At 33.9% G+C, this 10,997-nt stretch overlaps 1 pseudogene; it reads left to right on the forward strand.

Annotated features, from left to right (window-relative positions):
• Positions 1-8,180: 8,180 nt before the first annotated feature.
• Positions 8,181-8,299, forward strand: LOC145288329 (5S ribosomal RNA; annotated as a pseudogene).
• Positions 8,300-10,997: the final 2,698 nt, after the last annotated feature.

A 10,997-nucleotide genomic window follows, 5' to 3' on the forward strand; every position in this document is an offset into this window, starting at 1 on the left:
TTAAAATAGGTTCTGATAAATTCTTTTAAAATTTATAAATTATTTATTTACGTTTAACAAAAAACGTAATACTCAAAGTTAAGCCCCTTTTAATTTTTTTTAATTACCTAAGCGGCCAAGCCGTTGATTGGTTTTAATTTCAATCTCAATTAGCCTTAAAGGAATCATCCTGTAAATGTGATAGATGAGGCCATATTTATGAGAGGTCCTTTGTAGACCGTATACTAAAAGAGCATTGATTTCTTTGGAGAACAAATTTTTTCCAGTCTACTCGTTTTAAATATTTGACAGTTTTCGAAAAAAAAAAACGTAATAAAAATCAACAAGATTATTATTAAAATTGTCTTTTAGTATGCAATCTAATTTATTCTTTCAGTTGTTCTCATAACTGTGCATGTATGTGTGCATGCACGCGCCTGTCTGTAGAGGGTGCAGCTCACTCCATTGTGGGACATGAGTAATTTCCTAAGGAGCCACAAGCTCAAAAGGGAATAATTAGTAATTCCTGGCTGTTGATCATTCCAGTCTATATGTTCCGAAGCATGTTTCCTGTTTAGAAGAACCGTTTTCGAAGAGTTCTCTGTAATTTTCTACTGGCTTGAAACATTTTCTGATGAGTCACACCACAACAAAGATGGCTGTCATCATTCTATGATTTTATCAGCTCAAAATTCGTAAACATGCAGAATAGAATGACAGTGCAGCAAAGCATCAACTAAGAACTTATACCAAACGCAATAATGTGCTGGAGTTTTTATTTAAAAATTTTATTGTTCTTTCTTTAAGTATCTTTATGACGCACGCACACAAAAAAAATGATTACCTCTCGCTAAACTGTTGGGAGACGGGTGTTAATGTAAAAATAGTAAAAAAAAAATGATTTAATTTACAACTAATCCTTTACTGTTAAAGGTATGGTTAAGTCATTCTTATTTTTTTTTTTATTTTTTGCAAACATTACCCCCCATACCCCCCCACACACACACACCATCACCACCAAACAGTTAGGCGACAGGCGACCATCTCTTGGGTTTCATAAAAACCGTTTTGAATGAAATAAAATTTTGAAATTAAAACACTTAAAACAGTTTTAGCACGTTAAAAGCATACAAGTCGGTAGACAGTTCTATTGCGTTTAGTGGAATAATACATTTATTTTATTTATTTTTTTATGTTTAAGATTTCTTAACTGCTAACTTTTAAGCACTTTTATTGCCTAATCAATGCTTATAGTTATTAATCATCTAACTTGAGTTCAAATCTAGGCTGATCTATTGTGTTCAATCTTCTGTTTATAAATATATAATGTTGGATTCTTGGGCCTTCTTGTCAAGGTTAAAGCCAAAATCCAAACAACCCGGAAGGTTTTGGTGGCATCCCAAGAGTGGAGTTTGGGGGTTAATCTGTGCAACATGATAAATTGTTGGCAGTGTCGTCTCCTGTTCAACAAAGAGGAAGTAAACAATGTGCTAATCTTTTTATAATCTCCCATAATGTACCTCAGCTCGCATTAGAGATAACCTCTGTAATAAAGTAAGTTAAATGCTTGCACCAATCAGCGTCAAGCTTAGACGTTAAACATAGATTAAAAATTGTTAATGGATGCCTGCTCATGTTGTTATATATATATATATATATATATATATATATATATATATATATATATATATATATATATATATGCTAGCAGAACGGTATTCAGAGAAGCTGTTCAATCAATGCAGTAAACCTTACAGTATTGCTATAATAGCCATATAATCTGTATAATTTATTTTTAATTACACACACACACACACACACACACACACACACATATATATATATAAATTCTCAAAATATCATAAAATATAATTTTAGCTTTCATTATCTGCCCTTATATATAACTTTAACATTCAATCATCTCTCTCTTTTTTATTTATAAATAACAAACTTTTATTTGCATGCAATAACAATTAAAGTTACTGCAATAATAAAAATATTACTTGACACTATCACTGAAATAAGATGCAATACTCACTTAATGAAAATCAATAATTAGCAATATAACTATTGTAAAGCTAAACATGGCCGCCGTTTCGATGCGTTTCCTTCGTTTTTATTGCTTTGAAGAAAAGTCAGAGTTCAAAGCGACAGAAACATTGTCATTAATAAAGATATAAAAAAGTTGAGGAAATGAATTTAATCCGACTCAAAGAGACGGATTAAAATATCACATTTCAAAAAAATATCCAGACAAAAATATTACAGACAAAAGAGAAATCAGACAATAGCCAAAAGAAATATAATGAAAATTCTTTTAATTTCCATTCTTTTCTTTAGAAAAATTTAAAGAGTGGCATTTAGTTATTCGCACTGAATGATAATTATTATGAGTGTTACGGTTCTGAATTAATAATCATTTTATTGTTTATAAATATTTCGTTTATGAAAATATTGAGAAAATGATGATGTTTTTTAGGTAGCATTGGGGGGAAGTAGAAATGTGATGTGAACGAAAAAAAAATGTTACTAGCTTCTCGTCCTATCTCCATTCGTCTAACCTACTCTTTCATCCTCGCCTTCCTCAAATTAAAGAAAAACATGATTTCACATGCATGTGCGAATTCTACATTTTCCAATTAATGAAAAATGATTCCCACTCGTCCGAAACAATAAAACTAACAAGGCTGTGTAAAATACCAATTTCTTATAAAAACAGCAACAAAAAAAGCCAGAAGAAGAAGAACGGAAGTCAGAGACGAAATTTCGAGAAAATGATAACAGTGTTATGCAGCATGTGAAGAGACTTTCATTGTTGAAATGAACATACATTGATCTCTCTCTCTCTCTCTCTCTCTCGCTATATATATATATATATATATATATATATATATATATATATATATATATATATATATATATATATATATATATATATATATACTAGACTATCAGTGACCCGTCGGGTTAGTATGTTATATTAGCTATGAAATTAATGTATGAGCGTGACAGTTGTGACGTAAAGAAAATAGTTTTTTTGTGACATAACAGAAACATTTCTATGAAAGTATATTAAAATGAAAAAAAAATATAGATAGATTTCTATGAGTCGTTCTGTTTATAATTATTTATTTCTGAAAAAAAAGCTTACAAGTGAATTATAAGTGGTTTGCCATACTTATAGGCAAATGTGCACTGAACAGATACCATAATACTTAAAGTTAAATTCAAAATTTGATATATCTTTTAATTTAAACGCGAAAATAAAAAAAACAATTGGGACGCTGAAAACGTACACAGTAAAACAATACGTTTTATTGTTGCGTTAATTATTTATTTGTAACGCAAATTTAAAAAAAATATTTTTGGGGTTATTTATTTATGTTGGTAGTGTAGAAGAAAATGCATGAATATTTTTTAAGAAAAGTGTATTCACAAATGGAGAATTAAAAAAATGAAGGCGTTGGATAAATCGCCGTTGTAAAATGCTCAACGGGTTAAAGTAGATTTATTTTTAAGTAAATTGCGTTACAATAACTTAAACATAATACGGAAATGAACGATGTAAAAAAATGCAGAAGATATTAACAATTGTTCATTTGAATAATTTAAATGCAAAAATAACACACTTGGGATGCTGAAAACGTACACAGTAAAACAATACGTTTTATTTTCACGTTGATTATTTGTTTATGTACACATGCGCAACCGTAAGTCGTAAACCGTATGTTGGGTTATAACACCCGTTACAAGGTTATTTGAGTTTTATTATCATATAGATATATAGATATAGATATAGATATATTTCTTCTTCATTTGAAGCCTAAGCTCATATTCACAATTTAAGCCATCACACGCTTCTCTACGCTTTAACATCTATCTTCCATTGAATGGATTTTACCCCCACTCTTCAACACTAGGCTCATCTAAAAGAATATGTCAGTTCTTAATCCCTGAATATTTTTAAAGAGACTCAAAAGAACAACTTTTTGAATCTCTTAGTGGATCTACCCAATACGAACTTCCTACTCTTACTTGATTTCTACAACACTAATTATTGGACATTGGTGAGTATTTTTATAATAAACTTTTAATTTCCTTTAAACACTTTTATAACGACCGTTTTAAAAAATTGCGCTAGCCAGCAAAATTAGATTTTTATCTATATATTCCTTTTGCTAACGTTTTTTCCTCTGAGGAGAACCTATCTTTGAAACTCGATGTGAATAAGGAAATTTTCTCACTTTTTCTTGTATTCCTTGTTTCGAATAAAATATGGTGAATTTAATTCTACAATATTGTGACGTCTATTACTTATATATATATATATATATATATATATATATATATATATATATATTTCTGTAGAAATATATTTTTCTTATTATATATCAATCCTTATATAAGAAGCTCAATGTGATTACAGAGCAATATATAGAATAAATGACAAAATTTTATATTCCAAAATTCATGATGTTGACAATCTTATAGTTTATTCCTTTAAATCAGTTGATTTATACAATTCTTGAGAGTATCTATTTCGTAGCGCAAAATCAGTCATTTAATTATTATATCAATTAGTGAATCTATTATGCCATTAACTCACCAGAAGAAATAGCAACAATCAATCCGTCAAAAGGAATTAAAATGTGATTTGACATGGTGAAAATCCGAAAATTGCAAGAGAAGCTGCAGTTACCTTTATATTTTTCCATTACGCCATATTGAATTTTAATTTTAATATATATATATATATATATATATATATATATATATATATATATATAATTTTCTTTTTGATTTTCGTACGCAATATATATATATATACTTTATCGGACTTAAAAACCTCAACTTTGAAATTCATATATGTAGCGATTGTTACTCTTCGTTTGAAATTAGGACATCAACTCCTGATGCATTATCCGTCTTTAGAATCACTTGTCCATTTCTCACCTCACCGCGGTAAATGTTGACTTCGTCTAAAGCTTTCGATATTTGAATCAGTCGAGTCGGGCTCAAGGCCAGATAATATTTTACACGAGGTTGAATGATATTTCGTAAAGTAAATTTAGATGCATTGCATCACATTGTAATATGTAACGCTTTCTCAATTTCCGATACAACGATATGGTCGAATGTATGAACATCACGTTCGCATTCATCTTTGTCGTGGACATCGCTAATTCTACGGATATGTTTTACTGGTGAAGTACGTTATTCACTTTTGTTGTTGAGGGTGTGATGCGAACCGACGTAAAAATTTACTCGATTGTATAAATTATTCTATTTCTTTCTCTATTTATTTATCTTAATCTTTCCTTTGTGCCGTCCCCGCCCCCTGCCGAAAAAAAAAACATGATATAGGCATTGTGTATTTTTATATCAAGTCTATGTATGCGCAGCGATCGCCATGTTGGATTCTTGAATTTCTTACCAAGGTTAAACTCAAGGCACGAACGGACCGAGGCGGGGGGGGGTGTTGCAAAAGAGGAGTTTTGTGTTTTTATGCAGGGAGTTGGGCAACGAGATGTCTGTTCACATTACACTTGAACTTCTGCATGTCAGTACAGTCAGAGAAGCAAGAGCCTGGTAGGGAATTCCAAAGTCTGGCAGATCGAGAGAAGAATCTATTTGAGTAGAAGGCTTTACGTCATCTAGGGATCTCTACAGTATAGAGGTGGGATTTTGCCGCTTGTCAGGTTTGTTGGAGTATTTACGTCGAGGGGGTACTAGTGCTTTGAGTTCGTTCAAGCACTTACTATTAAAGTACTTGTAAAACAGAAATAGGGATGCCACATTTCGGCGATAGGACAGAGATTGGAGTTTGGAACCTATCAGGTTGGCAACTCTTTTTTTTTTAAACCTTATCTAGGAACGAGAGATTAGTGGCAGGTGTGTCAGCCTAGATGACAACAATATTCCATTCCTGGGCAAATACGGTTTTATAGAGATACAGAATACTCTCAGGCGTAAGTAACCTTCTAGTATGATAGAAAAAGCCCAATTTCCTTGCAACAATCTTGGCAATTATCTCAATGTATTTGTTCCAAAGCATGTTATTTGTGAAGGAGATTGAGGAAAGTACTTTCAGGTAGCGAATCATTAGCCATGGCAACCAGTGGTTGAGAATGGTTTCTTGTAATTATTAAAGGAAATAAGCTTAGTCTTGGTGGCATTGAACGTTACGATTCAGTTTCGACCTCATTACACTACAGACTGAAGGTATTCCTCTAAGGTTTTAACCATTTTCTTGGATATGTGTTCATTCGTTTTCCTCTCGAGTCTGTTATAGAGTGTAGTATCGTCAGCAAATATACCCATCTCAGAGACACTTTTATCAGGGAGGTCGTTTATGAATATCAGGAATATGAAAGGTCTGAGGATTGACACCTGTAACACATCTGCATTTATATCATGTTTTTTTTAATGTACGACCATCAAGGAAACCTGGATTTTTCTCTTATCTAAGAAAGATTTGATTATGTTAATATCATACAATTTAATTTTTGTGAAAAGACTATCATGCCAAACCCTGTCAAAGGCCTTAGATATGTCTAAGGCTACTGACCTAGCCTCCCCTTTCTTATCTAGTGCATGGTACATACGTTCGGAGATTACAGTTAGGATATCTGCAGTAGAACGGGCTTGCCTAAATTCATACTGTCTGTCAGGAAGAAGTTTATTACCTATGAGGTGCAAAACTAGTGTTTGAGTGATTAAGGACTCAAAGATTTTGGTGAAGAAAGGGAGGGGGATAATGGGGTGATAATTTAGTGGGTCTCATCAGAATTTTTTTAAACTGGCACAACAGAAGCAATTTTCTAGCAGTTGAGAAATCAAAATTTAGTATTTGTTGAAGAGTTTGAAGAAACTGAAGCAACCTCAACGAAATATTTTTTAATATTATAGCAGGGATAAAATCAGGCTCACATGGTTTCGAGGTGGCAAGGTTTTTTTTATAGCATCACGAACAAGGGAAGGGGTGATTTTTAGATCATCAGATGTGACTTCAGTCTGCAAAGGGAAATTTGGGAGGGGATGATTAGATGGGTTTTAAGTGGACTTGAAGGCAAACACTTGGGCAAGCAGATCGGTTGTTGCTAATCGCCAAAAGAGAGGAAATAAACTATAGGTTATTTCTTTTAGAATCTCCTATGAAGTGCTCAGTTCACAAGCGAGATCATTCCTGAGTAAACAAGCTATAAAGGAAGTGAAATGCTTTTTCTTTTTTTTTTTTTTTTTACACACTGATCACCACTTATCAAGGCCCGGAAGCCACTCAGGGATAAGGGTTATTGCAAGTACATTACGTTAGTGTGGAGATTTGATGAAGTGTTTAATTAAGGGGGCGGTTCATTAGGAATTTGTTAACATTGGACTTGAAGACATCCAAGTTGTAGTCCGGAGGGAAGCAGGCAGACGGAACAGAGTTCCACAGGCGTGCAGTTCTAAGAAAGAAGCTTTGTTCATGGAATCCGCGTTTTGATTTAGGCACAGATATAGAGTGGGGGAAATTTTTCACAGTGGATACATCAATCAGCGCCGAGCTAAGAAATTCAACATAGTTAATGGGGGCCTTGTTTCCCCAATATCTTTCTAGTTAGATTATTTCTAGAAAGATACCGGATATTTACAGGAGGGACCACATGAAGGTTGCCAACATCTCTAAGTGAAGGTGTTTGTGCGAAACGACCTAGGTTTTTGGTCCATTTCATTAACCAATTAGCCATTATCACCTTTCTGTTCCTATTCTACAATATTCAACCAATAAAATGATTCAAAGGAGACAACAAGTCCAGAAACAAAACAGAACATAGCACAGCGCTAATTCAGACAGAAATGCTACAGACAAAAGAGAAATCAGACAATAGCCAAAAGAAATATGAAAATTCTCTTGATTTCCATTCTTTTCTTGAGAAAAATTTAAAAGGTGGCATATATTCCTTTCAAGGCTAGCAAACAACTATTCCCAGTTACACGCAGACACTTTCACGCACTAAAAAAGAACAGCACATACACAAACTGACAATCACAATGAATAAGCAAACATATACGCAATGCTAGACTGTCTCTTGAACGTATACATACATATTCATATACTTACATACATATTCACACACTGGCAAGGCTACATAGACACGTCTTATGAACGCATACACATGTATATATTATATATACGGCATACACACGTATATATTATTATATACGGCATAATCACGTTGACACACCGGTTCCCGTCAGATCACCGAAGTGAAGCAACGTTGAGCCTAGTCATTACTAAAATGGGTGACCAATTTGGGAAGTCCAGGTGCTGTATGTAGGAGAACGTTGACACCTCCCTGCAAAAAGTTGCAAAAACCTAACGTTGTCATCTCCCCTAACGGGGATATACGTGCGACTGGGGACCTTTTGTGAATTTCATACTCCCATGAAACTTCCTCCTTCGGAGGAAGCCGGTTAAACCCTGATTAGGGTTGGTGCTGACTGCACACACACACACGTATTCACATACTGATAAAACGAAGAAAAGTAAATACACATATAATATTACATTGTCACATGTGCATTAATCTTGATATATAGGCTGTAACCAAACTGTTCAAGGTCAATGTTCAAGGTCAATGTTCAAGGTGAAGAGAATGAAACACGCAGGACTTTGCATGTTACAATATGAAGCAAAGTAACAAGATTCCTCACTGATCAGAATGGAAGTTATCCTCATAAATGTAACTTTCACCTTTCCGTGGCCTTGACCATTGACCTCCGATATTTTAACCAAGTTTGTTGATGATTGGTCAAGCGATGTGGACGCTAGGCTATATAAACAAACATAGTGACAAACAAACTCGACCGAAAGCATAAGCTTCTTGTTGAATAAAATGTGGCAGAGAATTGATTTAGGAAATGTTGGTTCGTCTTGTTATCTTTTCTTCCTATATGACTTTCATTTGAACCAATTTTTACACCTCTCTATCTTTTAACTTTCCCCAAGTCACTTGACTGTAAATCAATTTCACCTTATCTAGCCATATTTGTAAATTACAATGTTCCTCACGTAAACAGGTTTGCTTTCTCTATCTCTCTTTGTCTATATCGATTCGCCTCCCCCCTCTCTCTTTCTCTCTCTCTCTCTCTCTCTCTCTCTCTCTCTCTCTCTATATATATATATATATATATATATATATATATATATATATATATATATATGTAAATTTTTGGTACAGCAAAATGGAAGGAGAAATTTCAGAGGAAACATAATTTAATTTAAATACCAAAAAACAAGAAATGGGCAGGTGAAATTATTAAAATTACCTTAAGGCCTTATCGTCTGACCCTCTAAGAGGAAACGTCAGAATGATAAATTAAAAACTAAGAAAACGAATGAGGGAAGAAGGGAATTTTGGTTTCAGTTGGAAGAACAGTGGGGAAAAAAAAAAAAAAATATCTCACTGTTCAGGTGGTTTTAAATCAATGAATATCTCCAACTGGTGTTTCAGAATCTTTTGTCTACACAGGCTAGGTCGAGAGTTGTTAATAACTAACGCCTCAATAATATTGAGATGATAGTTCGACCTAGCACTGTATAGAACAGAAAACCACCCATCGGAATATTGATCGGCACACCTCTTTATACTCAACAGGTGATTACCAATGGCGGACTCATGAGCTTGGGAGTGCCCGGATATTCTCGAAACCTGGTGTAGTCGAATATCCCGAGGGATATGTTGGGATATTCTCATTTCTAATCTTTGGGATGTTTTGCCAACGTAGTCAGCTCCACACTGACAAACGAATTTATAAACAACAGAGTTCTTTTGAATGGTTGGCAAAACATCTTTACGAAAAGAAGAGAAAAAGGTTCGAGTTGTGTAAACTACTCTAAGCATAGTAGCTGGAAAACAACGTTGAGTAGCAGAAGAAATCCTTTCAACAATATGAAGGCCATCAGGACCCAACCATGGTAATTTTAGATAAATGGGACAACGTGATGGACCAATATGTTTACCACTATTAAATGTAGTAATTTTACGTTCAATAGTAGATTTTATTATATTAATGGGATATCCATTATTAAGAAAAATATTTGTGATTTCCTCAAGTTCCGTATCAAGACGGTTTGGTGAACAAATCATAAGTGCACGATGCGTAAGAGCGCTGATGAGGTTTATTTTTCTAGACTGAGGGGCAAAAGAAAACCAATTAAGATAGAGCCCTGTAAATGTAGGTTTTCTATAAACAGAGGTCTCAAACGTAGTACCAACTTTAGAAACACGAACGTCGAGGAATGGGAGAGAGCTACAGTCTTCAACCTCCATAGTAAATTGTAAAGATGGATGCAGGTTACAAAGAAGACGAAGAAACTGTTCAGCTTCACTCCGAGAGGGAAAGCATGCAAAAGTATCATCAACGTAGCGTGTGTAGAATGCTGGCTTAGTAATTTTGGAAAATAATTCATTTTCCAAAAATCCAACGAAAATGTTGGCTAACGAAGGACCAAGAGGGCTACCCATAAATATCCCATCAATTTGACGGTACATAATATTGTTGAAACTAAAGGAGACTGATTTAGTAGCAAGTTCCATCAGTTCAACGAAAATTCGTTCAGGAAATTGTGGAGATTTTAAGGGGCCACGGTATAGATAGTCAGCACAAATACCAATGGTTTCATCCAAAGGTATATTAGTAAAAAGACTATTAATGTCAAAGGAAGCCAAGAACTCGGTATTTTTAGATAAAGGTAATTTTTGTATCTGAGATACGAATTGAAAAGAATCAGAGATACAATGGACCGAATAAAAAGAAAGCACAGGTTTAAGAAGATCAACCAGCCATTTACCAAGTTCGTGTTGTGCAGAACCCAACATAGATAAAATGGGTCGCAAAGGAATGTTGGGTTTATGGACCTTGGGTAAACCGTACATTCTAGGCCTTTGAGAGCCAATGGGTCGGATTCTATCATAAATCTCCTTAGAAATAAATCCGCTTTTATGAAGTTGAAGAAATCTTTTCTGGATTTT

The sequence above is a fragment of the Euprymna scolopes genome, chromosome 11 (genome assembly GCF_053919585.1).
Source record: "Euprymna scolopes isolate OS-2025 chromosome 11, ASM5391958v1, whole genome shotgun sequence".
In the NCBI taxonomy this organism is placed as follows: Eukaryota; Metazoa; Mollusca; class Cephalopoda; order Sepiida; family Sepiolidae; genus Euprymna; species Euprymna scolopes.